This window comes from Balaenoptera ricei, chromosome 9 (assembly GCF_028023285.1).
Source record: "Balaenoptera ricei isolate mBalRic1 chromosome 9, mBalRic1.hap2, whole genome shotgun sequence".
In the NCBI taxonomy this organism is placed as follows: domain Eukaryota; kingdom Metazoa; phylum Chordata; class Mammalia; order Artiodactyla; family Balaenopteridae; genus Balaenoptera; species Balaenoptera ricei.
The window spans coordinates 47,650,021-47,676,000 of NC_082647.1; the positions used below are offsets into that span (position 1 = coordinate 47,650,021).

Here is a 25,980-nt window from a genome sequence, read left to right on the forward strand (position 1 = left end):
CCTTTTTTCTTGCTGTATAATAGTGCATAATATGGATATATCACAGTTTATTTATGCACTTACTGGCAGATAGAAATTTGGGTTGGCTCCAGTTTCTGGCCATTGTAAATAATGCTGCTACATACAAGTCTTTGTGTGGACATAAATGATATTTCTCTTGAGTAACTACCTCAGAGTAGGACTGCCAGGTGGTATGGTAAGGGTACCAAGTGTCTTAACTTTATAAGAAACCGTCGAACTGTTTCCAAAGTGGCCAGACAGTTTTGCCCTCCGGCCAGCAATGTTTGAGAGTCCTACAGCCTTGCCAACAATGGGCATCGCCCCTGATTTCTGTACGTGTCTTGTCGTGGACAAGCCCCAATTTGTGGACCATATTTTGAGCAGGACTGCTCCAAGCCTTTCATGGGAAGATGTCCATGATCCTAAATGGAATCTGAAAAATCGTCACAACCAGAGCAACAGGATCTAATGCAAAACTCCCCTTGGATTAAGAAAATGAAAATTATGCAAGTCTAGTTCTACAGCATTTTATGGATTCTGTTTTTAATGCCAACATTGGGGTCTACTTTTTGTTTCAGAAGCACTTTGAGTTTTCTTTCTTTCCTAAAGAATGGAAAATAAACATAATATCTACTTTTTAAAAATGACTCACTGAGCTCCAACGTGCCTAGTGGTCTGGAAATCATGTATGCCCATTAGCCTCATCTCTGGCCTTTCTAGCAGTGCTTGGACTCATCTTGGATGAACTAAACTATAATGGTTGGATGAACAGCCAGACTCGGGAACAGAGGGAGTGATACATGTGCAAGTGGGGGTGGATGGAGCCACAGAGATGCACCTTGAGCCAGAGTAGGAAAAAAATCAAGCTGAACCCTAATTAGGAGTCGTGGAGGATAGAACATACTGACAGAGGGAGTAGTGGAAGCGACTTTTCTAACTCAGCTAAGTTTCTTAACATTTGGTGGAAGGGAGAAGGAAATACACCATTGATCTGAGATGTCAGGATAGCCTGTTAGCTATTTTATTTTCTGCCCCTTTGGAAGGCAAATTTGAGTCACAGCACGGTCAGGCAAATCAAGTGCTGCACGATTACGTGTGCAAACCCAGACTCAACAGTGCCAGAGGCACGTAGCTTCAGGGCTTATTTGTGATTGAAGCGCGTATTAGAGCAGAATATTCAGAAATGCATTAAGACATACTTATCTCTAATTACTTATAGAGGATGGGGTAGAGCTGAGTGGAGTTATTTTGCTAAATAGTGCAGAAGAAATTCTGTTAAAAGACTAATTCACTAAGGAGAGATTGTACCATTTTCAGAAAGCAAATAGCCATAAAGTACAGGAGATCCTGAGGAGACGATGAAGCTGCCGCCACTGCCAGTGGGTTATTTTTGGCTACATATTCTGGAATGGGATACAGTTATTGAAGACACACAACAAATTAGACCTGCATTAAAGCAGAGCACAGATTTTTTCACAAAAAGTAAAGTTTTAGGAAAGTTTATGGTGAAGAGTTTTTTGGGGGGATAAGAGAGGGCTATGGGGGATAAAGGTTTGATTTGGAAACCTTCTCTTTTTTCCCTTTGCTATAATTAGCCTTAAGTTACAATGGCTGCAAGAATTAAAATATACTTATCTTTTCAGCAAATATACCGGGATAAAAAAGCCCCAAGCTTATGAATAGTGAAGCAAAGCACTGTAAGATGCTTCACATATTTTACATACATTACAAATTTATTACATAATCAATGGGTCAGCAAATATGAAGTCTCCTCTAAAGGGCTGGTTCAAATGAAGTAAATAATAAGTATGAAAATAATTACTGGACTTTTGGGTTAAGAAGGATGCTGGGCATTTCCAACATGCTTTCTAAAATAATTTAAGAAACCAGTGGCAAATTGCAACTGCCCTGCAGATTAGACACATTAGTTCTCTCTGTCACATTCCAAGAGAAGTTTTCTTAACCTAAGTGTCTAAGTGGCTCCTCATCAGGATGGTAAGAGGTTTCCCTGCATCCCTAAGCTCCAGAGATGTGGGGCCTTTATAGATGAGCAACCATCGGTTACCTCTCTATCACACGGACCACTCTATGAGGCAGCCAGGGCCGTCTCACTCCAGACCAGCCTCCTCTCTCCACTTCTGTTCAAGGGCTGCAGTTTAACATAATGCATGCACCTGGAGGAGGACACACTTTATCAGTGGCTCACCGAAGCCAGGAGCAGGAAGGTAATACAGGTGCAGATCCAGGAAAGTTCAGGGGAGTAGAGTTGCCAGTGGTTTTCATTTCTATACACTGCTTCTAGCAAACAATGAACTACAAACTACTTCAAATAATTCTGGAAGAAAGCACCCTCTAACTGGTCCACCCATTAGGTAACAGACCCTAAGGTCTAAGCTGACCTTAGATTGTAATAGTTTAGGATCTCAATAGTTGGTTAACCATTTGGGGAAAAAACAGTTAGACCCACATCTCATATCATACATCAAAACAAAATCCAGATGAACTAAAGAATTAGATGTATATGATTTAGCTATAAAATAACTAAGAATAAGAAACATTATCTGAGTTTGAGATGGAAAAGAACCTTTCAGGCATAAAAATCAATAGAAAAATATTACAAAACAAATATTCATAATAAATTTGACCATAAAACACATATTACTTCTGTATATATATTTTACAAACCACTACAAACAAAATAAAAATATAAAATTGAATAAATATTTATACAATTATTATAGCAGTGAGCTCATGGCCTTATGATAGAAAGATTTCATGGAAGTTAACAAGAAATTAAAATTTAAATAAAATGAACACAGGACATGAAAAGGCAATTCAAAAATTTAATTCTTATGAAAATAGCAAATAATGTATTAAAATGCCCAGCCTCCCTGGTAACTAAACAAATCTAAATGAAAACAAGATTTTAAAAAAATTATCATATGGCAACTAATTTTTTTTAAAGATAGTATACAAATATAACTGATAAAGACCTTGTAATTATTGGGTAGAGTAATTTGGCCATAATTGTCAAAATTTACTTTACTTCAGTAAATTTTCCTCTATATTCTAATGAACTGGTCAGAAACTCAAGGATTTATATATCAAGATATTTATGCATTAATTCATCAAATTTGAAAAGAGAAATCTTATCTAAACTATAGTACAGCCATATAAAAATATTATTTTTAATTATTTATTTTGAATTTAATTATTAATTTAATTTTTAAAAGTGTTAATAGTTATTTAAAATTATAATTAGCAACGTGAGGAATGTTCAGAGTACCATGAGCTTTCTGAGGTGTAACAAATAACTTTATTTCAAAATGAAAATAGTTTATTTTTCTGATTATAAAAAATAAAATGTAAAATTAAAGTAAAAAAACAAAGCAACACAGAAGGCCCAAAGAGAAAAGTTAAAGTGAATCAAAACACCATCTCTCAGAGATGAAAGATGTTAAATTAATGAATATTCTTCCATATAGGTCTCTGTGCCTATACAGAGGCACACACCTTCATGCACAAATTTATATAATACTATTTTCATGAACTGCAGCATACTCAAGCTGAATTTAGCTTATTTCCTTTCATTCAAGATATTCATAAACCTCTTTCCAACTCAAAATTATATGTCCCCATAATGATTTGTAATGATTGCATAGTATTCTGGTTCATATTTGTCCCAAAATTTAGTTAACTAGTTTTCCATTGATGGATATTTTTAACAATTAGACAGAGTTAGAGCAATGCAGCTGTGAGCTTGTTTTTAGGGGAGAGTCTCTGTCCCCTTCTAGTCTATTTTCTTATGGTGCAAATAGGAGAACATCTTGTATGTAGGTGATAAGCTCTCAGAACACAGGCACCAAGGACTCTCAGTGATACACCAGCTGTGCAAAGGGTTGTCTGACATCACCAACTGCAAGCTCCAGGCAACCCTTTAAGAAACATGATTCAAGCTGCCAGAGGGAAGGGAGCCCTCATTCCTTTGAGAAGCTGAGTTTACCGGCGCCAGTGAGCCCATTCCGGGGCAACTGGGCACATGGAGTCGCTGACTGGACAATCCTGCCTGTTTCTCTCCACAGGAACATTGTCCTGAAGACTCAGAGAAAGATCCCATTTCTAATAAAGAGCTGCTTCTGGAAAAATTTTAAACTGTGGAGAGGTCACTCCTGGAGCTAGAGGGCTGAGCTTGCCTTGCTTCTTCCTTTCTGATCAGGAGTTACCTTACCACAAACTCTGTGGTCTATCTGATCAGCCTGACTCAGCCTAGCTTGCGAGTTGCTTCTTGCAAAATCCTACTTTGTGTGTTGGAAGCTTAGCTTTAACTCTTACTCTCCCATTGCATTTCTGCTATTGTAATCCTAACACTTGCTAGTCCCTGCCAGGGATGCCCAACTAGGGAGAAGGTGGCATAATGCAGAAGGAAACGCACCAAGGAAAGCACATTGACATTTTTAAAAATATTTTTCTTATGGCATCCACACATAAATCCACACCCTTCAAAAAATAAACTTGCAAGATGTTTTAAAATGATTGCTATTGTTATAAAACATTTAGGTAACAGTAGAGTTCTTTAAAAACTAACACCAAATATGAGTTCTGACTTCATTCTGCTTGAAAAATTATAACGGCTTCCCAAAGCCTGCAGAGAACTTATCCTGCATGGTAAGAAGACTGTTTATAATCTGACCAACTGCCCATCTTTCTTCATTTTCTACCTTATTATGTACACTGGAGAAAAATGCTACGATAACAAACTTCTCATCATATCCCTTAAATGGCTCAGGATATATTACCCCTTTGTGACTCAGCTCAAACGTCTGCCTTTACCTAGAGTAGGGCTTCTCAACCCTGGCCGTCCATTAGCGCCACCTGGAGCACATTTAAACAATTTCTATTTATTTATATTTCATATTTTAAATTTTTAAATGGTTGTAGATTTACAGAAGTTATAAAGATCGTATATAAAGTTCCTATATACCCTTCACAGCTTCCCTTAATGTTAACATCTTACATTACCAGGTACATTTACCAAAACTGAGAAATTGACATTGGCACATCAGTAAGTAAACTACAAGACTTCATTTGAATTTCATCAGTTTTTCCACTAGTGTCTTCTGTCTGTTCAAAGGGCAAAACTAGGAAATCATATTGTATTTACTTGACATGTCTCTTTAGTCTCCTCTGATCTGTGAAAATCTCCATCTTTCTTTGTTTTTCAGGATCTTCACACTAGTCAGGTATTTGGTAGAATGTCCCTCAGGTTGTCTGATGTTTTCTCATGATTGAACTGAGGTTATGGGTTTTGGGGGAGAAAACCATAGAGGCTAAGTGCCCTTACGTTGCTTCATGTCAGGGGACACGTGATAGCAACAGGACTTATTTTTGGTGATGTTAACCTTGATCACTTGATCAGGTGGTGTCTGACAGGTTTTTCTACTGAAAAGTTACTGTTTTTCTTGGTCCATATTGCTGAGCTGAAACAAATAGTCTGCCAGATATTTCTCCAGCAAACAAAGGTTTATTCGGGATCAGCAGAGCATTGCAATCGGGGTCTGCAACCACTTGCAAGTTCCTGCCCGGCAAGGGAAGGAGAATGCTTTTATGGGGAGGAAAAGGAAGTTGGGATAGTAAACAGAGTCCATGGCTTTTCACTGGCCCAGTCCTTGCCAGGAAAGAAGAGTCGTCTTTTTTCTTCCTGCTGGTCTCCCCACTCTATTTAATTGAGATTTCCGTTCATTAATTTTTTTTGCAATACATATTAGTTAGTGAGTCACTAAGTCCAGCCTACACTCAAAAGGAAGGGAATTAAGCCTCACCCTTTGGAGGGAGAAGCATATTTTTAAAAATGTGAACATAAGTTAAATAAATATTTTGAAGGAAATACTTTGGGGCTATGCAAACATCCCTTTTTTTACTTAAGTTTTGTCTGATGATTTTAACATTTATCTATGGATATTGCTTACAGCAATTATTACTGTGGTGTTCTAAAGGTGATTTTCTATTTCATTTCTTCTACATTTATTAATTTGAAATTTTTCTGTAAGGAAGTTTCTACCCCCGTCCCATTTATTTAATTATTTAATTGTTATTTATCAGTGTGAACTCATGGATATTTATTTTATGCTTTGGGTTATAACCCAGTACTACCCTTATTTATTTTGTTGCTCAAATTATTCCAGCTTTGGCCCTTGGGAGCTGTTTCAGGCTGGCCCCTATATATCTTTGTGACATGCTCCCCTTACTCCCATCCTCATCTTTCTTTTAAATAACACTTCCTTATTTTCTACAAAGATGTTCCAGGGTCGTCTTATATTTTCCCTGCTTCAGGCCTGAGAATATGTCATTTCTGCAGGGAGCCCTGTTTCCTTTTATTGGAGATTGGTGTCTAGAAACTAAGATCTGGTGTTAAGTGTGTTCATTTATTGCTGGGTTATCATTGTCTCTAAGCCCTCTCAGTGGACAGAACTAGGAAACATATGCATACTACCCCAGGAATACATACATATTTACATTTATTTATTCATGTGTCTACCTGTATATATATTAAAATAAACATAAACTCATACTAATATCTTCAATTCTAATCCAGCACCACATTCTAACCTTCCCTGGGGAACATTTTTAAATGTCTTTGTCTGGGCCTCAACTCAGGCCAGTTAAATCAGAAACTTGGGATGTCCTGCCTCCATTGGTTTTTTTTTTTTTTTTTAAACTCTCCAGAAGATTTTAATGGTTCAACTAGGATTGAGAACTACTGTCTAGGGTGGCCTTTCCCATTTGTCCTTTTGATGAAGTCCATTCAATGAACTGGCCCCTCAGTTCAATCTTCCAGAGTCCCACAGACCATTACGTCCTTCCTCCCCGAAACTCCCACCCATCATTGCTTTGTTCCAGATGGATGTGGTATAGCCTTTAGCACATGGACTGTACTTATTTCTCTAGATGTTGATCTTAGTCAACAGACAGTGAGCCCCTTGAGGGCAGCCGATTGTACCATTATCTGCTCCCCTTCATAGTTATCAGACCGGGAGAACAAATATGGCTGCCACCAGCCCTAGAAAGGAAATCTTCACTGGTGAGATGCCCGTGAACTGGATGACCTCCCCACCTCGGACCCTTCTCAGAGACCAGATAGATTTAGGGAGTGATTCTGCTGGGGAGGGGAAGGAGACAAGCTCAAACCAGGGATGTGATTGTTGCTACTGTAACAGTAAGTCACACCGTCTTAATTGTCCGCCTGGACCTGTGCACCCTGGGAAACTCAGGTTACAGAAGTAAAACCTATGTACGTGACTGGAGATCAGAAAGACCATAGAGAAACAGAGTTGTTATATTACGGAGAAAGCGAAATGTTTTTCAACTCTTGTAGTTGTTGAGGTTATAAAACTCTTTTTTTTTTAATTAATTAGTTAATTAATTTTATTTATTTTTGGCTGTGTTGGGTCTCCGTTTCTGTGCGAGGGCTTTCTCTAGTTGCGGCAAGCGGGGGCCACTCTTCATCGCGGTGCGCTGGCCTCTCACTGTCGCGGCCTCTCTTGTTGCGGAGCACAAGCTCCAGATGCACAGGCTCAGTAGTTGTGGCTCACGGGCCCAGTTGCTCCGCGGCATGTGGGATCTTCCCAGACCAGGGCTCGAACCCGTGTTCCCTGCATTGACAGGCAGATTCTCAACCACTGTGCCACCAGGGAAGCCCCTATGAAACTCTTTTGATGAGAAATATTCTTTTTAATATTTGTCGGTAAAAGTTTCAACCTCTCCTCCCAGTGTAATGAATATATAATAAAACCTTCAGATGTGGCACCAGCACATTCTGTTTCACCTCTAGGAGTCCAGGAAGGAGGAACTAGTGAGCAGAAAAAAGACTAATTTTAAAATGAGTGACTGAGTGATTGATGTAGTACATTTATTACCTCAAAAGGGATCAGTTAGCAAGGGAAACATAATTTTCTATTTAAGAAACATAATTAAATAGAAAACTAAGATAATGAAAAAGTCGACTATGAGTATTATTCAAGCTCTTGCCTATTTGGGAAAATGCGCTGTGCTACTCAGGGTACTTCTGAATCTGTAGTTGCTAGAACAAAATCAGAAAAGAAATGGGGAAAGAAGTGCATACACAGCTCATTTCTAAAAACAGAGCAACACATAATGGATGACATCTGAGGTAGTTTGTTGTTGATGACATTAAGACAACAGAGTTTTAATTGACATTGACAGACATATTTCCTCTCAACCTAGGCTTTCAGCACAGGAGCTACAGGATAAATATCTATTGACTGACTGACAAGGAATCTCTCTCAAGACTAAGGTACAATTGTAATGGGAGTGGAGTAGAGTGGAAAACCATTTGACTTAATAGGTAGAGGAAGTATTTGAAAATTTAGAGAGATCTCATGGGGGAAAGATATTTAAGCAAAGGAAAGAATAGTTAGCAGTGGGTCATCAGGGGAGGGCTAGCAGGAGAGATGTTTCTTGATAAAGGGTCTTTCCTTTAATCATGCCACGTTATATATGCCCACTACCACCATCATCAACTCAGTTCTTAAAGAGTAGAGTCAAAGAAAATTTAACAGTCGAATGCACTGACTTATGAAGACATTCATAAACGGTTTATAGACACATACATTGTAGGAAATCTCACTTGAATACTTGAATTGTTTTTTTTTTTTTTCACTTGAATTGTTGATGGAAATCTCCCACTGGAAATGCATGATTTCTCCAGAATTTATTTTTATAATTAAACCCTTGTGGCTCTAAGCCTGGATATATATGCAGAATAATCAATATTTGAATGAACAATGAAAAAAAGCAGACAAAGTAAAAAGAAGTGCCTTTTCAAGAATCCTCTATTTTGTGCATTTTTAATGATGAACGTTCCTTCAAGGGAATGCAGCAGCAAACTAAGGTTAGGAACTATGTAGGATTTATCCCAGATTCCCCATCCACCACACAGTGCTTGGTACAGAGCAAATTTTTGTTGAATGAATTTTTAACATCTAAGACACTAGGAGCAGGTTTTAAGTGAAGGCTGAATTTGTTATTCTTTTTTCACACACTGGAGAACTGAGACCCGGAGACGTTAACTGGGTTTTTTGAAACTATTGGAAAATCAGTGATAGCACTAGGAACTGAATGCATACTTTCTACTCCTGGTCATTCACTTGTAGGAAATTACTAGCCTGATTTGCCTTTTTGGCAGGCTTTGGTCACATCCATGGCTGACTTTTCCCTTAGTCACAGTGCCTGGGTCTCATGACACTTAAAGGCCCACAAAAAAAGATTTATTATACTTTCTTTTAAAATAACTTTTTAAAAAGTTATATCAACACAGTCATAAAATATCATCTTCAACATTTTTTGCATGGAGAAAGGGGCCCACGAAGTCATAATGCTGCCCTGATCACAGCTACCTCCTACTACATAAGTAAGGAAACAGACTGGCGTGTCCCTCTCCAGGACAACAGACACCACCATCAGTGTAAGACAGAAACCAATTTTAAAAAATAACACCTTTCAACCAGAGTTTCTCCCCCTCCCCCAAATGCCCCATTTTAAAATTCAAGCTTATTGAGGTCTAATTTACATACAGTAAAATTCGCTCTTTTTACTGTTCAGCTCTATGAGTTTTGACAAATACATTGTTGACCTAAAAATAAATAGACTGCCAGTTATTTCTCCAACAAAAAAAATGGGTTTATTTGGGATCCACAAAAAATTGCAATTTGGGGTCTGCAACCATGGTGAGCCATGTGCAAGTTCACAGCAAAAATGGAGAGGAGAACTCTATTATAAAGGGGAAAAGGAAGCTGGGAGGGGCTAGAGTAAACAAAGAGCCCATGGCTTTTCATTGACTGAATTGTGACGGTCTCTCATTGGCTGAGCTCTTGCCAGGAAAGAAGAGGAAGTTTTTCTTTTTCCGGTGGCTCTGCTATCTTCATAGGGCATGAGAGCTCCCCCTTCTGGTCTCCTGACTCTATTTAATTTAGGTTTCTGTTTATGAATTTTTTATAACATATACTTGTAAACCTATAGCCACTATCAAGATATAGGATATTTCCATCACCGTCAAATGTTTGCTCATGTCTCTTTGTAGTCAACCCCTCCCCTCTTCTCTATCCACTGGTAAACCACTGATTTATGTCTATACAGTCTTATCTTTTCCAGAATATCATATAAATAGAATCATACAATACCTAGCTTTTTGAGTCTGGCTTCTTTCATATATGTATTTGAGATTCAGCTACATTGTTGTGTGTATCAATAGTTCATTCCTTTTTAGTGCCGAGTAGTATTCCCTGGTATAGATGTACAGTTTGTTTATCCACTCGCCAATGGAAAGACATTGGGGTTGTTTCCAGTTTGAGGCAATTACAAATAAATATGCTATAAACATTCACCTATATCTGAACATCATTTTTCATTTTACTTGGGCAAATACTTAGGAGTAGAATTGCTGGGTATGGAAGTAATATTGATCCCCCAAAGATGAACACATCCTAGTCTACAAAACCTATGAATATGTCATATTATATGGCCAAGGGGAATTAAGTTTGCAGATGGAAAGTAGCTAATCAGCTGACCTTAAAATAGGGAGATTACCCTGGATTATCTAGTGTGCCCAGTCTAATCACATGAGTCCTCAAAAGTGGAGAACCTTGTCTGGATGTGGTGAGTGGGAGATATGATGAGAAAAAAGAGTCAGAGAGATGTGATGCTCCTGGCTTTGAGGGTGGAGGAAGGGGGCCATGAGCCAAGGAACGTAGGCAGCCTGGAAAAATAGAGAAAACAGATTCTGCCCTGGAGCCTCCAGAAAGGAATGCAACTTGGCTGACACATTGATTTTGGTTCAGTGAGATTCGTATTTGACTTCCGTCTTACAGAACTATATAATAATAAATTTATATTGTTTTTGCATTACTACGTTTGTGATAGTTTGTTACTGAAGCAACAGAAAACTAATACACTCGGTCATATAGTACATATATGTTTACCAATAAGAAAGTGCCACATGGTGACCCTTGGAGGGCCATCCTTCAGCCCACCATAGTAGCATTAAGACAAACAAACAGACAAACAAATAACAGAAACCCCCCAGTTTATTAGGATGATGAACTCATCCTGGTTTGCCTTAAACTTTCTTGGATTTCAGCCCTGGAAGTCTTGCATCCCGGGAGGTCCCTCAAGACTCAGTAAACTGTGGTGGTTGCTCACTTTACTTGGTAGACACAGTAAATGTTTAATAGAATGTGTAAATTAACAACAAATAGTCCATGAATTTACTAACTTAGAAGGAATCTTAAAATGTCATTTCTAAGAGTGGTTTTGCTTTCACGATGCAAATGCCAGTATTACCAAGGAGGTCCCCACCGGTAATATCTATTCATTATCTGAGGCTTAAGGAATCCCAGAATAGGGAGAAAGAATTTCAGGTTATTTGAGGAAAAAAGGACATACATTTCCTTGACTCCTCTGGTGGCAAGGATTTATGAGACCCCACAACTCCATCTTTGACATGTGAAGGAGATGGTTTGAAAATATAATTTTAAAACACAAGACCTAAAACATGTTTGGAGATTGAAGAAAGTGAAAAAAGTTCACAAGCGGGATTGAGACCTGTGAGACAACCTGGGATTTACTTTTAGGATGATGATCACAGAACTCTGGGCCTCAGTTTCCTCATCTGTGATATGGGGTTAAAGACTGTCCATTCTGAACTCACAGAGTTCCTGAAAAGAACAAACAAGGTCTCACACTGAAAATGCTGTGACAAAAGTAGAGCATCTTGAATATTTCTTGACTTCAGGAAAAATAATTAGCCTCTCCTTGGCTCGGTTTCTCCACCTATAAATGAGGGTTCATTCATTCAACAGAGATTTATTGAGGATCTTCTACGTGCCAGCACTCATTTGTCACAGGGTTACAACAGTGAATAAAACAGACAGAATTCCTTTTCTCAAAACAGTTATATTCTGGGATACGAGACAAATAAATATATGCTGGGGTGATATGTGCTAATAATAAAAGTTTTTTAAAAATAGGAAAAAGAATGGCTGGGAGGGTGCTATTTTAAAGAGCATGGTCAGAGGCTGACATTTGAGTAAAGACTTGAGTGAAATGAAGGCAAGAACCTTCATTCCGAAGGTCTTTGTTCTGAAGATTTCTGGGGCAGAGGGTTTTGGGCACAGGGAACAGCAAAGTTGCTGCAAAGGCTCTGAGGTAGGGAGTGCTTGTATTCAAAAAGCGGAAAGGAGGCCTGTGTAGCTGAAGCAGAGTGAAGCAAGAGAGGAAGTAAGAAATGAGATGAGAGGGGAAGAGAGAAGTGGGGCAAAGCACAATGGCTGTTTAAGCTGTGGAAAGAAGGGTTTTAAATTTTAACTCAACCAGATGGGAGGCAACTGGAGGGTTTGAGCAGGTGAGTGACATGACTTGACATTGCTTTTAAAATGATTGCTCCAATTGCTGCAAGGAAAGGGACAAAGGGAGGAGCAAAGAGACCAGGTGGGAAGCTCTTGCAATCATCCTAGGGTGGACAGAGGTGGCAGAGATGGCAGTGGTGAAAAGTGGTTGGATCTGGGTTACATTTTGAAGATACAGAGAGCTTTCTGATTGATTGGCTGTGAGGAGGGGTACCTAATAAAATACAGGATGCCCAATGAAATTTGAATCTCAGATAACTAGCAAATAATGTTTTAGTGTTTAAGTGTGTCCCAAATCTCGCTTGAGCCATACTTATGCTAAAACACTATGTATTGTTTATCTGAAATTCAAAGTTCACTGGGCATCTTGTATTTTTATTTGCTAAATGTGACAACCCTAGATGTGGGCCTGAGAAAAGACAGGAATCAAGGACGACTCCTGCATTTTAGCGTGAAAAACCACAAGAATGGAATTGCCCTTTTTAGAGAGGGAAGATATTTAGTGAGGGGGAGATACAATCTAAGTGTTCAAATTTAAACATGTTAAGATCGAAATCCTTATTAAACATCCAAAGAGAAATATTGAATAGGCAATATAAATGAGTCTGGAGTTTAGGGGCGAGGTCTCAGGTGAGAGATATACATTTAGTAATAGTCAAGATATAGAAGGCATTTGAAGCCACAAGACTGAATGAGATCCCCTAGGAAGTGAGTATAGTTGCAGAAGAGAAGAGCCTCTGAGACTGATCCTGGGACCCACCAGTGTGCAGAGGAACCAGCCAAAGAAAGGAAAACAGGTCTTTATTCATAGGACTCTTTTTTTTAATTACTTAATTAATTAATTAATTAATTAATTTATTTTCGGCTGCGTTGGGTCTTCGTTGCTGCGTGTGGGCTTTCTCTAGCTGCGGTGCGCGGGCTTCTCATTGAGGTGGCTTGTCACGGAGCACGGACTCTAGGCACGTGGGCTTCAATAGTTGTGGCTCGCAGGCTCAGTAGTTGTGGTGCACGGACTTAGTTGCTCCATGGTATGTGGGATCTTCCCGGACCAGGGATCGAACCTGTGTCCCCTGCATTGGCAGGCAGATTCTTAACCACTGTGCCACCAGGGAAGTCCCTATTCATAGGGCTCTTAATTCGTAGGTCTTAGGGGATAAATGAACACATGTAACATACTTAGAACCACATAGGAAGTGCTTAATAAATGTGAGCCTCTATTACTTATTTATTTAACAACCTGATTCCCTAAGGATTTGAATGAGACAAGATTCATTAATTCCAGAAATATGTACTGAGTGCCTACTGTCTGCTAAACACTGATCTGGGTGCTGGGGAAATGGCAGTGACAAAATGGACAGAATTCTGGGTCTTCTAGTGAGGTGAGGGAGGTACAGACAATCAACAAAATAATTAAGTAAAATATATACTATATCAGATAGAGAGGAGATTTCCACAGCTGAAAATAAAGTGCTGGGGGCAGGGATAAGGTGGAACTATTTTTGATCTGATGTTCTTGGGAAGCATTACTTACATGGTGACATTTGAAGGTGAAGGAGAAGAGCAAATGAGGGAGTAGAATTCCTAGCAGAGGGAATAGCAAGTGCAAAGGCCCTGAGGTGGAAGCCTGCTTGATGTGCCCAAGAAGCTGGGGTGACTCAAGCACTGTGAGTGAAGGGGAAGAGTAGCAGGCGATGAGGTCTGGGCAGGGGGTCCTTGTAAGTCCTGTGGGGCCTTATAAGTCATCGTCCTGACTTTGGCTTTTACTCCCAGAGAGATAGGAGCGGGTGGAGGTTTAATTGACCTCCACCTGCCTCCCATTTTATAAGAATTTTTGTTAAGCCAAATTTTCCTGTGAGGAAACACTAAAAACAGAATGCTAGTTATATTCAAAGTCACTAAAAGCAAACAATCAGGTGCAATTTGTAATGACTTGGCCTTAGGAATTTAAAAATTCATTCATTCCTGGGACTTGCTGGCAGTCCTGTGGTTAAGACTCCACGTTCCCAATTCAGGGGGCATGGGTTCAATCCCTGGTTGGGGAACTAAGATCGTGCATGGTGAGGCCAAAAAGAAGAAAAAAAATTCATTTATTCAACAAGCATTTTTTGATCACAGGAAATAAAAACAGGCACTATGACACTGATAAAAGTGATAACACCAAGACTAAATGTGTAGTATTTATGTAACAAATATAATGCCCCATCCTGGATTAACGTCAGTTTAAAGAAGTGCTGCCCAAATAGGAATTCCAATGGCCTCATTTTACAGATAAGGAAATTGAGGCCAGAAATGTTAGGCAGCTTCCCCAAGGTCAGATGGTGGAGAAAGTGGTGCTACAGAGGGGTCTACAAACCACGGGATGCCTCCTCTTTTCTTCTTGAACCTCTGTTGGCACAGGATATGGTATTGGGTAAAGTAATACGGTTCAACTAAAAAAGTGCAGGCAGATTCCCATGATGTTCTGCTATTCAATAAAAGAGCTGGTCGTGAAAAGGCCATCCCCTCCCTTCTTCCCTTTGCCTGTATCAAAATGCAGAAAGTGGTCTCTGTAGAAATTCAAGCCCATTGTTACAGCTGCACTGAGCCATTCAGCTGCGTGGGTCAGTGCAACTCAAGGAGTGTCTCATTGAGCTGCAGGCATCATGGAAAAGCTGCCCAGCCCGGGACAAGGGATTTAATTCGCTGGCCTCATTTTTTATATCCTGAAAATGAAAGATGCAAAGAGATGATCTCTGAGGTCTCTTCCAGCTTGGAAATGTTAAGATTCTGATGGGAGAGCTGCTTGGGATTTAGTGCACAGAGGAGACATAGGTGGAGGAAAATGTGCCTCCTCTATTCTTTATTTTCTATGTGGCTAAAGCTGGTACCTGAAATGTAAGTAACCTGTGTCTTCTGACCCTTTAAAAAAATCTTTCTCTCTCTTTCTATTTAACCTTCCTCCTTTTTAATGTCTTTTGTTTTCTCTGATTCACAGTCAACTTTGGGTTTCTATGACCCTTTAAAAGACTTGAGCCAACCTTTCTTGTAAACTGTTGCGGGCGTGGGAAGAAAGGAAGAAAAAAGAAAAGTTCTTGTTTCCAGGTGCACCGCCTCAGAGCAGCATCTGTCCTCAATTTGGACAAAGCAAATGAAAGGGGAAAGGAGGTCTTATTGATTGGAAGAAAGCAGAGACGGCAAAGCACAGAAGCTTCTCTTTGGCAATTGTGTTCCCCCTTCTTTGCTGTCCTCCCAAGGGCTACACTCCACACTCCCACCGAGGTTCTCACGACATTGACAGTTTAGCTGGAAAACCAAGTCCCGCTCCTGGGGGGATTTCTTGCTGCCTTCCCACCGACTGTCTATCCTGCAGCCTGGGAGGGGTGTCAGCACACAGAGAGAACAAGGCAAGGCCAGGACAGCAGGTGCCCGGCGACTACCTGCTCCCAGCAACCCCTGGTGGCCAGGTTTGGCCAGCCAGCCTGTGAAACAAGAGACAGCCCAGTCCCCGCAGAGACTCTCAGCCACCCCGATGCATTACTGTGTAACTAGGGCACTGGGGCCTTCTGGGGGCTGCTGCAAACATTCTTGCTCACAGAAACTGTCTCTTCCTCGAGTGGGGCTGGAAAGATAGATGCTGTGGGCTTTTGTTCTCTCCTTGCTTCTCCTTTTCCTCTTCTCTCTCTTTCTCTGCCAGTTCTGAACATGGAGGGTTTACCCAAGAGTGACGCAAGCATTCCCAACTAGCTGCTGACACACCAGGTGTCCAGGTAGACACACCTGTCTCAATGATTCCTCAATATAAACACTCAGCGCTCATTGCCTAGGGGACTGGACGAGGTGTGAGACATTTTCTTTATGCTCCTTCCTGCAAAGACTTTTTTGGGGACTTCATGAGTCAGTTGGGTTATTGTGTTTGGATTCTCTCTCTTGCTTTCTGTCTGATACTCTAGTGAGGTGTTGGAGGGCTTTGTTTCAAATATCATACTCCATCTGAAGTGACGCACGGTGGGATCATTACTAAATCAGGACTAAATTTCACAGGGATTTAGAAAAAAAGAAAGTCAGCCAGTAACCTCCACTGAATGACATACAAAAGTCTTCTCTAAGATCCTTCTCCTCACTCAGGTGGGGAGTCCTAAAAAACTTAGAGCCCCAAAGAAGTTCATCTGCAAGGACTTTTTCACATGACTAACAACGAATCTCTTTTCCAAGTAAACCCACAGCGCTGGGCCCCAGTGCTGTACTTTTTTGACACAGGTACAATGAGGAAGACTTCTCTTCCCTCACAGTGGGAGAGGGTATAGTGGTGAATATGCACTGGGAGCCCAGTAGGGCTTGCTGCAATCCTGGGTGGGAGAAACAACCATTTCTGCCGTCTCCCCAGGGCTGGGCCCGTAAGCATCACTTTTTTTTTTTTTTTTTTTTTTTTTTTTGACTGCTTTGGGTCTTTGTTGCTGCGCGTCGGCTTTCTCTAGTTGCGGTGAGCTGGGGCTACTCTTAATTTTGGTACACTGGCTTCTCACTGCGGTGGCTCCTCTTGTTGCAGAGCACGGGCTCTAGGCGCCCAGGCTTCAGTAGTTGCAGCACGTGGGCTCAGTAGTTGTGGCTCGAGGGTTCTAGAGCGCAGGGTCAGTAGTTGTGGCGCACGGGCTTAGTTGCTACATGGCATGTGGCATCTTCCCGGACCAGGGCTCGAACCCGTGTCTCCTGCATTGGCAGGCGGATTCCTAACCACTGAGCCACCAGGGAAGTCCCCAGCATCACTTTTTTGGCAGCTGCACAGAACGCCGCTTCTCCACACAGCTATGGAGAGACAGGCCCTCAAGGCAAAGGCCCTGGAGAGACCATGATGACAACTAGAAAGTGTACAGTGTCCACCCTCAACCTCTTCTCCTCAGGCCGGTCCCGAAGAGCAGTGCATCTTGGGTTTAGTTCAATGACCGCTGTGACCTTGGACTCCACCAGCACATGGGGTGAGGGTCTCCTGAAGTGGCCTGTAGTTTTGTTTGTGTGGATTTACATGAGAGACTTCTGCTGTTTCAATCTAATAAACTTTAATGAGATTTCTTCAAAAACCGCCAATCTTTTTTTCTGAAGAAGGGAAGGTTTGTTATTTTGTGGTAAAAGTTGATATTTAATTGAACACGATGGTAGAGATGGTATATTCTTTTACCATTGATGAAAAAAATGAACTTAACACAATTCTGGGAACAGAAATGTAAATACTCCTCTGTCTTGAAAACTAAAGAATTAGGCGAAGTATGTCTTTATTATAATCAGAAGTGTATCTTATAAGTTCTATCAGTTCTATAGAAATAGAAAGCCACATATCTAAAATGTGCCTAAACATTCAACCTTAAATTTATGAAATCTTCCTCTTCTAAATTAAAAATCTACTAAATCTAAAAATCTAAAGTCTAAACTAAAAAAAAAAAAAATCTGTAAACTAAAAATTCTACTTAAAATCGTGGAAAAGCCAATATCACCCCTACTAAATTCTGGTGTGCAAATCCTGTAAACCACATCTATGCAGCTTTGTAGTTTCCTTGGTGTGTTATGGGGAAGGTATCGGCTTTGGTGTCAAGTGAGGGTTAGGATCCCCGCCCCACATGGTACTTAATTGCTTCGTGCCTCACCGGGAGAGATTATAACGCCTACCACACAAGATGGTTGTCAGGACTCAATAAGGCAATGACAAATAGCATCTTGCTTGGCCGAGTACCTGCTTCAAAGTGAGTGAACAAGATCTTTGCCTTCCCTTCCCTTGTTGGCCTTTGACACTGGGAAAGACCCTGGGAGGCAGATCTTACTCCAGTGAACCACTAGATGGCACTATTTGGAGACGCCTTCATCTACCACCTAAAAGCATCAGAATTCATTAATACCACCATCCCAACTCCTCAATGTTTACCTAAGTGTTGGTGATCCCATCACTAGGTTCTGTACCTCCTAACTTAAGCCCAGTCATTGAGGGATGAATTACTTGGACTGATACTACTCTATTAGCCAGGCACATACTCCATCTAGACCTGTAGTATGGAATGTAGTCCATGGAAAGAGTGAGGTAGAAAGAAGAGGAAAGAAAGACAAAGAGAGTGAAAGAGAAGCAAAAAGGAAAGGTCAAGAGGGAAAGAGAGAGACAGAGACAGAGAGGCAGAGAGAGAGACAGAGACAGAGAGAGGCAAAGGACAGAACAAGAACCTGGCAGAAGGAAAGGGGAAGTGATTCACATTTGACTAAAAAGCGGAGGGCTTTATTTTTGTTTCACATGCTGTGAAGCCAAAAGAGATGCCTCCTCTCCTTTGTAGGCCAAGAGGCTTTGAGGGCTGTGTCCAGGGAGCAGCCTCTGAATGCTGAGCCATACACACCTGGGCCAAAACTGAACCCACACCTGGTTACTTTTCAACTGTCAGAGATATCTTCTCCTCCCTGAGTTGCAGAGGTGGGATAAGTGAGAACATAGCTTAGGGTTACTAGGAAGTTTGGAGTGTGAGGGCAGGTATGCATCCATTGTTGTTTTTACTCTGTTAATTCTGAAGGAGAAGCTATTCATGAGATGTGAGAACATTTTAGGCTTATGGTTAATTCTTCAAGACAATGAGCTGCCTGTCACTGGGAGGGAGGCAGGCTGCGGTTTTTAGGATGATGGGGGTGTGGGTGCGGGAGTCGTGCACTGAGCAAGAGGGTCTCCCAGAGTCCTGTTGTCCCCAAAACATGAAAAACAGGACTGTAGTGGTGGGACATTGACTGGCCTTCTTTGCTCACACCCCATCCATCGGGTCTGAATCTGGGGCTGCAGGTGGGTACAGGGGAAAGAGGCAGCAACCATTCAAGGTAAGATATAAGTCTTCTTGCCTCTGAGGTTACTTTTGCAGGTTTCACCTCCTCTGTGCTGGGGGAGGGAGAGGAGAGGAGGGGTTGAGCATGTACTGAGCAGTCCCTGAGATGGGAAAAACTAAAAAGGAGCCAACGTGTGAACTTGCCACGTTGAGAATGTGATGCCATTGCAATATCTCACTAAATATCTGCAGTTGACTCAGTCTAAGAGCATGAAGTACATATTCTCCTGAGACTGGGGGAAAACATGCCCCCCTGTGCCAGTGCATGATTAGTCAACGTGCTTCTTTCCTTCGCCTTTATCCTCACCATTGATGCTATTGTTTTAGCGCATGTTCATTGCTGCTAAAGCCTGCTTAGTTGTCAATAATGAATTTTCTAGAACATTTGTTAAGGAGCTTGAAGGCAAACAGTCTGGATTGCATCTTGGCCCAGTGGCCTTGGGTAATTGACTTGATCTCTACAAACCTCAGTTTCTCCATCTGTTATCTCCAACATCTCCAATTTATCTTCATGCCTCATAGAGCCCTGTAAGAAGTAGATGAGATAGTATAAAAGACAGTCACTCTAGTGCCTGATACAGACTTATCAATGATACAATTATTATAACATAGACAACTTTTCTTTTTGCATTTCTGCAATATTTCAAAAGGAGCCTTAATGAATATTCCATGAACATATGAATTTATTTGCATACTTTCTCGTAGAGGTCAATTTACAATTGATTTTGAAAGGCGATTTGCAAAGCAGACACAAGAAATTATACAGTGTGATAAAAACTGACTCAAGGACTACAAAAGTACTGAGTAAGTGGAAGCTGGAGCACACACCAGAAGAAGAGGAAGAACTGCTACCTCATGGCAAGAATAACCACCAAGCCCTAGACAGAGTAATGAGATTTGCTTTACTACATTTGCTAAGTAGCCATGCTCCCCATGAAAATATGTGTTCAGCAGGCACGTGGATACCACAATGTCTCAGTCAATCGGAACTAATAAAGGAAAACCTACTCAGATTAATAGTCTAATAATTCTTTGAGAAAAATGAATAAATTTTAAGTCCATTTCCACACTAGTTCCAACAATAAAATGTAATCTTATTTTAGCAGATTTCAAACAATGCTTTGTGATTTGACTTGGAAACTGAGTTCACATTTTTCATCTTTTGATTCAACCAAAGGCAACTCTGGAAAATACTTGCAGGTGGCCAATCTCCAATGGTAATCTGTCATTTAAACTGATTAATAAAGCTCTTCCCCATGCTGTCTAGACAAGCAGGACTCATTTTATTTTTAGTGTGCAGAAATTCTTTCACTGTTAAAATGTTTCAGAGACTCGCATGTGATATGTGTGGGTTTTGGCTTTCCAGCAACTCTATTTCCTTTCATAGGACCATTTCTTTCTTTCTTTTTTTTATTAAGGTATAGTTGATATCTAACATTATATAAGCTTCAGGTGTACAACATAGTGATTCACAATTTTTAAATGTTATATTCCACATATTGTTATTATAAAATATTGGCTAGGTTCCCTGTGTTGTACAATATATCCTTGTTACAGGACTTTTGGCCTTTGTGCTTGGAAGAAGTGGCAAGGTCAGGCAGGACACATGAATCTGGGTAAAAGCAATCACAAGTCCCATTCCTCTGGTCACAATGGTTAACTCAGAGATGGTCAAATCACCTATTCAGAGCTTGGAGATAGAATGAGACCTTTGCTGGGAATTCTGGGAAAGATTCCCATTGCCTTCTGCTGGACTGAGTGTTGAGAGATGAGAACCTGAAATTGAGCATCCCCTCCCTGAGCCTTAGAAAGGAGCCGCTCTGGAGAAGCTGAGCGAAGACATGAGGAAAGACTGGTTCCTCGTGACCTCTTTGGAGCCATCTCTTTCCCTAGACTTTTTAAGTGAGACAATAACTTTTCCACGCGTTAATCCAGTTTGAGTTGGAGTTTCTATCACTTGCCACCAAGAAATCAATGCTTATCACACAGGATTGTTGTGTAGATTAATGAGATAATCCAGGAGGACTCAGCACAGTGTCTGGCATAGGGGAGCTCAATGTGCCCTACCCATCTCCACCAGCCCCAGCAGCCGCAGGAGTCACTAACATGGAGTATTAGGATGCTCAAGGAAGCTTCATGAAGGGTCTGACGGTTTAGAAAGGGCAGGGAAACATGGAGAAGAGGGACTGGGAAGGGATGAGAATTTCGGGTGGAGGGAGTAAAAGTAGTAATGGATAATGCATACTTGGGGCATGCTGAGATAGCCAATCAGTAGAATGAGAGGAAAACAGATCAGCCAGCCGGGCTGAGGCCTGGATGACTGCAGAGCTTAGGTGCTGGCTAAAGAGCTTAGACTTTGCCCTGTAAGGTGCAGGGAGATATTGACCACCTGGCTTGACCCGACAAATCAGCATTTATCTGACAAATCCCCGCCTGCTGTCAGTGATGTGGTGAGGAGGCCATTTCTGAGGCTGCCGCAGTGATGGAGGTGAGGAAGGGGAGCTGCTCTCAGCACTGTGCACTTAGCTCTTCCATTCCTGACCTGTTCTTTACAGAGGATGAAATACCAGCCTCCAAGCACCAGATGCCTATTAGCCTTTGTCCCTGAGTAAGAAGAATGGAGATTCTATGGCACTCACTTTGGCTGGCTGGATGATTATCAGTTTTCTGTTTCTGCTCTCTCACCGCGCCCTCTGACTCACCCTGCGTGCTGCTATAGGCCTGTGTTACTTTTCAGAGTTTTGTATGAAATTTCTTTTCTTCTACCCATATCTCATTTTAAATAGTGCATGCAATTTATATTGCTTCACACTTACTTTTCCTGAGGTTGGAAAGCAGTCCTGGTAGAATCTTTCTCACTAAAGCAAAGAGGAAGTAAGTCGTTAGTCATTAATTTGACACAAAGATTTTATGAAAATGTCAAAGGTAGAGCAAAGCAAAAGGTTCCTTTTCATAACTGTGAACGTGGTGTTGTGGAATAAGTCCTGGTGAGGGTCAGGAGGCCTGAATTCTTGTCTTAGCTCTTTTGCTAACCATCTTGTGGCCTTGGACATGCTCCTTAATATTTCTGTCCCTGAGTTTTCTTATCCATTAAATGAAATGGCTCCATCTGAGGCACTCTAAATTTGCTCCCAGTTCTATAATTCTAAACATCTGTCTTGAGAGTCAGCAGTTGAATGCAGTTCTCGAACAGAATAAGGGAAAGTGAAGGCCTTTGCGCTGTGTCTGACTGAGCCCCTCAGGTGTGGTCCTTACTTGGATCCATTGTTGCAAAGTAGCCTGATGGGGCCAAACTTTTCGGAAGCACTGCATTTTATTCAACTGTATTTGGACCCAGACATAAAATGGAGCCCCCATTACAGATTGTTTCCCCCATAATTAAGTAGGAGTATAGTTTAAGGAGCCTCAGTAGTCTCCCAGAGAGAACTCATGAGATGTCATGCCTGGAACAGCTCAGATTTCCCCTCTGCTACTTATAGGCTGGATGACTTGCAAAAATACTTAACTGATTTGATCCTTTGTTTCTTTATGTTTAACTGGAGATAGTAACACAAATCTGATGGATTTATTTTGAGGGTTAAATGATGTATGTAAATGTGTTTAACACATACCTGATACTTAGCAAGAGCTCGATAAATGGAAACTATGAGAAGTAGTGGTAAAACTGCTAATTTCACAGGATTATTTTCTGAAGCCTTAGTTTCTCAGTCATGGAACTGGATCTAAATATTGATAGCTCCTGTTATCCCCACCCAAACTAACTAATCAAGAATGTAACTAATTTATGCAACACAGTGCCGTGGACCCTTGGTGTGTATCACAGCCTAAGATTTTCTTTAATACCTATGGCTTCTTTTTCTGCTATTTATCTTGAATTCTGGAAGACAGTTTAACCTACTATTGACTAACAGAGGGTTTACTGGTGGGTTAATACCTACAGGGAGTGCTTGAACACTTGCTGGGGTTTCGTGGTGCTACACCTGGCCCAAAGAGACAGAAGAAGACAATTATGCTTAGAAGTTAAAATGAAAAGTGTTATGAATCTTCAAGGTACTTCCATGAAAACAGTCAAGGAAACAGAGGCTAAAGATTAATAGGCAATTAGTGATTGTAGGAACTCTTGACATCATAAAGGTCATCATAAACAACAGCTTAGACTGGAAGAATGGACCTGCAATTACATAAACTGTAGCTGGAATCATTCGATTATTTCAAGGAATGTGAGGAGCAGGGAAAAGCAGTTGCAAATGTAGAATCTAAGAAATTCAGCTCCCTACGGGCAGGGCTGTAAGGACGTGCATAACCAGCTGACTCAGCTACATCTCCCATTTCCAGGAACTGATTAGTCCCTTACACTAAATAGAGTATGTGTATAGAGTACAAAGTATGTTGGCATTTCCTTTTAATTTTTAACTTTAAAATATATCAATATATTCTGGATATCTCTCCATGTCAGCATATATATAATCTATCTCATTCTTTCTAAACACTCGATAATATTCCTTTATATTAATTTACTGTAATTTTCCTGGTTAGTCTTCTATGGACATCTGGGTTGTTCTAAGGTTTCTATATTACAAACAATACTGCAATTGCCATAATGCCCTTAGAAGATTCTATACTAATTTACACTGCTATCTGGTTTTGGAGAATATTTTCTTTCTCTGTCCTCACCAACGTGAGGAATTATCAAGTGTTTTAAATGTTTAAATGTGATTTATAAGTAAAACTAACATCTTATTGTTTAATTTGCAGTTCTTTAATATTAATAAACTTGGATATCTTCTTATGTTTGTAGGATATTTGCACTTCAAATTCTGTGAGCTCCTGGTTCATGTTATTTACCCATTTTTCTTTTAGGTGTATTTATAAAACTAAAAACTTGGAAATAACTAAGTTGTTTAATAAATTTAATACATTTCATGCAATAGAATACTATGTAGTCATTAAAAACTATATTTTCAAAGGATTTTTAAATGATGGAAACATTCATTATATGGTAAGTGAAAATAAAATGGAATATAAAATCATACGTAATGTATTATACTTGTTTTGTTTTTAAAAATACATAGAAAAAAGCCTGGGAGAAAATACCTACATATATTAATGTGATTTGGAGAGTTGAAATTATAGGTAATGTTAAAACTCTTTTCATAAATTTTATTATTTTCCAAAGTTACTACAAAGCACATTTACTCACATGGTCAGAGTGAACAAAAATGCTATTGTTTTGTGATATGACTGATGTCGAACACTTGTACTGTTCTGTGCTTCAAGGGCACTGGTGCTCAGCACCTGAGATTATTATCACAGGGGCTCTTTAAGGAAGGACGGAACCCAATCAAAAAATGGGCAGAAGATCTAAATAGACATTTCTCCAAGGAAGACACACAGATGGCCAAAAAGCACATGAAAAGATGCTCAACATCGTTAATTATTAGAGAAATGCAAATCAAACCTACAAGGAGGTATCACCTCACACCCGTCAGAATGGCCATCATCAAAAAGTCTACAAACAAAAAATGCTGGAGAGGGTGTAGAGAAAAGGGAACCCTCCTGCATTGTTGGTGGGAATGTAAATTGGTGCAGCCACTATGGCGCAGCCACTATTGGTGCAGCAACCTAAATGTCCATCGACAGATGAATGGATAAAGAAGATGTGGTACATATATAAAATGGAACATTACTCAGTCATAAACAAGAATGAAATAATGCCATTTGTAGCAACATGGATGGACCTAGAGATTATCATACTAAGTGAAGTAAGTCAGAGAAAGACAAATATATGATATCACCTATATGTGGGATCTAAAAAATGATACAAATGAACTGATTTACAAAACAGAAATAGACTCACAGACATAGAAAACAAACTTATGGTTACCAAAGGGGAAAGGAGGGGGTGGGGAGGGATAAATCAGGAGTTTGGGATTAACAAATACACACACTACTATATATAAAATAGATAATCAACAAGGACCTACTGTATAGCACAGGAAACTCTACTCAATACTCTGTAATAATCTATATGGGAAAAGAATCTGGAAAAAAATAGATATGTGTATGACTAAATCACTTTGCTGTACACCTGAAACTAGCACAATGTTGTAAATCAACTATGCCCCAATATAAAATATAAATTAAAAAAATTATAGCCATTAAAAAAAAAGGAAGGATGGAACTGTCTGTAAGATGACTGGGTGAGTAGAAAAAAGGCAACTAACTGTCCCTGTGTAGTCCAAATGGGGTCCGTGCCACACTGGTGGGCCATAAGTGTCCTCTGCCGCCCACTGACCGATAAAACCAAAAGCAAGTTCCTCGGTTTTGGTTTTGGTTTTGGTACTTGTGAGTGACTCAAATGTACATCCAAGGATTTCATTTTTATGTAAGACTTTAGTTATGTACCACAGGTAACCTCCTAAATAAATTATTAAGGATAATTACAATTTGATATTTATAAAGGAAATTGCAGTGTTTCTAGGGTAATTCAAGCTTCCACACGTTTTCCAGCCTTTCAAATCCAAATAAGCGCCTCAGCCCTCATCTCGGAAGGTCTTACCAAGGCCTTCTGGTTGTCGTCCATCCCGTCTTGTTTTGCTTGGCGGTTCCTGGTCTCCCGCTGGTTACCTCTGGCATTCTTGCCATCACTCTGCAAGCTGAAGATTTCTCTCCCAGCCACTTCCTAATTCCTCAGGATCACCAAGCAAGGCTGCTGGCTTAACAGACTGAATATTGGAGGCTTC

General features: G+C 40.3%; 2 long non-coding RNA genes across 3 annotated transcripts in view; one reads left to right on the forward strand and one right to left on the reverse strand.

Annotated features, from left to right (window-relative positions):
- LOC132371911 (uncharacterized) overlaps window positions 1-25,980 on the forward strand; it is a 179,184-nt gene that overhangs the window by 55,203 nt on the left and 98,001 nt on the right. Inside the window, exon 2 of one of the 2 annotated variants that reach the window (XR_009505008.1) lies at window positions 8,242-8,311. The exons of the other annotated variant lie outside the window; for it this stretch is intronic. This is a non-coding gene — a long non-coding RNA (uncharacterized LOC132371911). The remainder of the gene's footprint in view (window positions 1-8,241; window positions 8,312-25,980) is intronic. 2 annotated transcript variants of the gene reach the window in all.
- LOC132371912 (uncharacterized) lies at window positions 17,440-25,885 on the reverse strand. Its single transcript, XR_009505009.1, has 3 exons — window positions 25,797-25,885; window positions 19,704-19,763; window positions 17,440-17,489 (listed from the first exon to the last, which is right to left on the reverse strand). It is a non-coding gene; the product is annotated as an uncharacterized LOC132371912 (long non-coding RNA).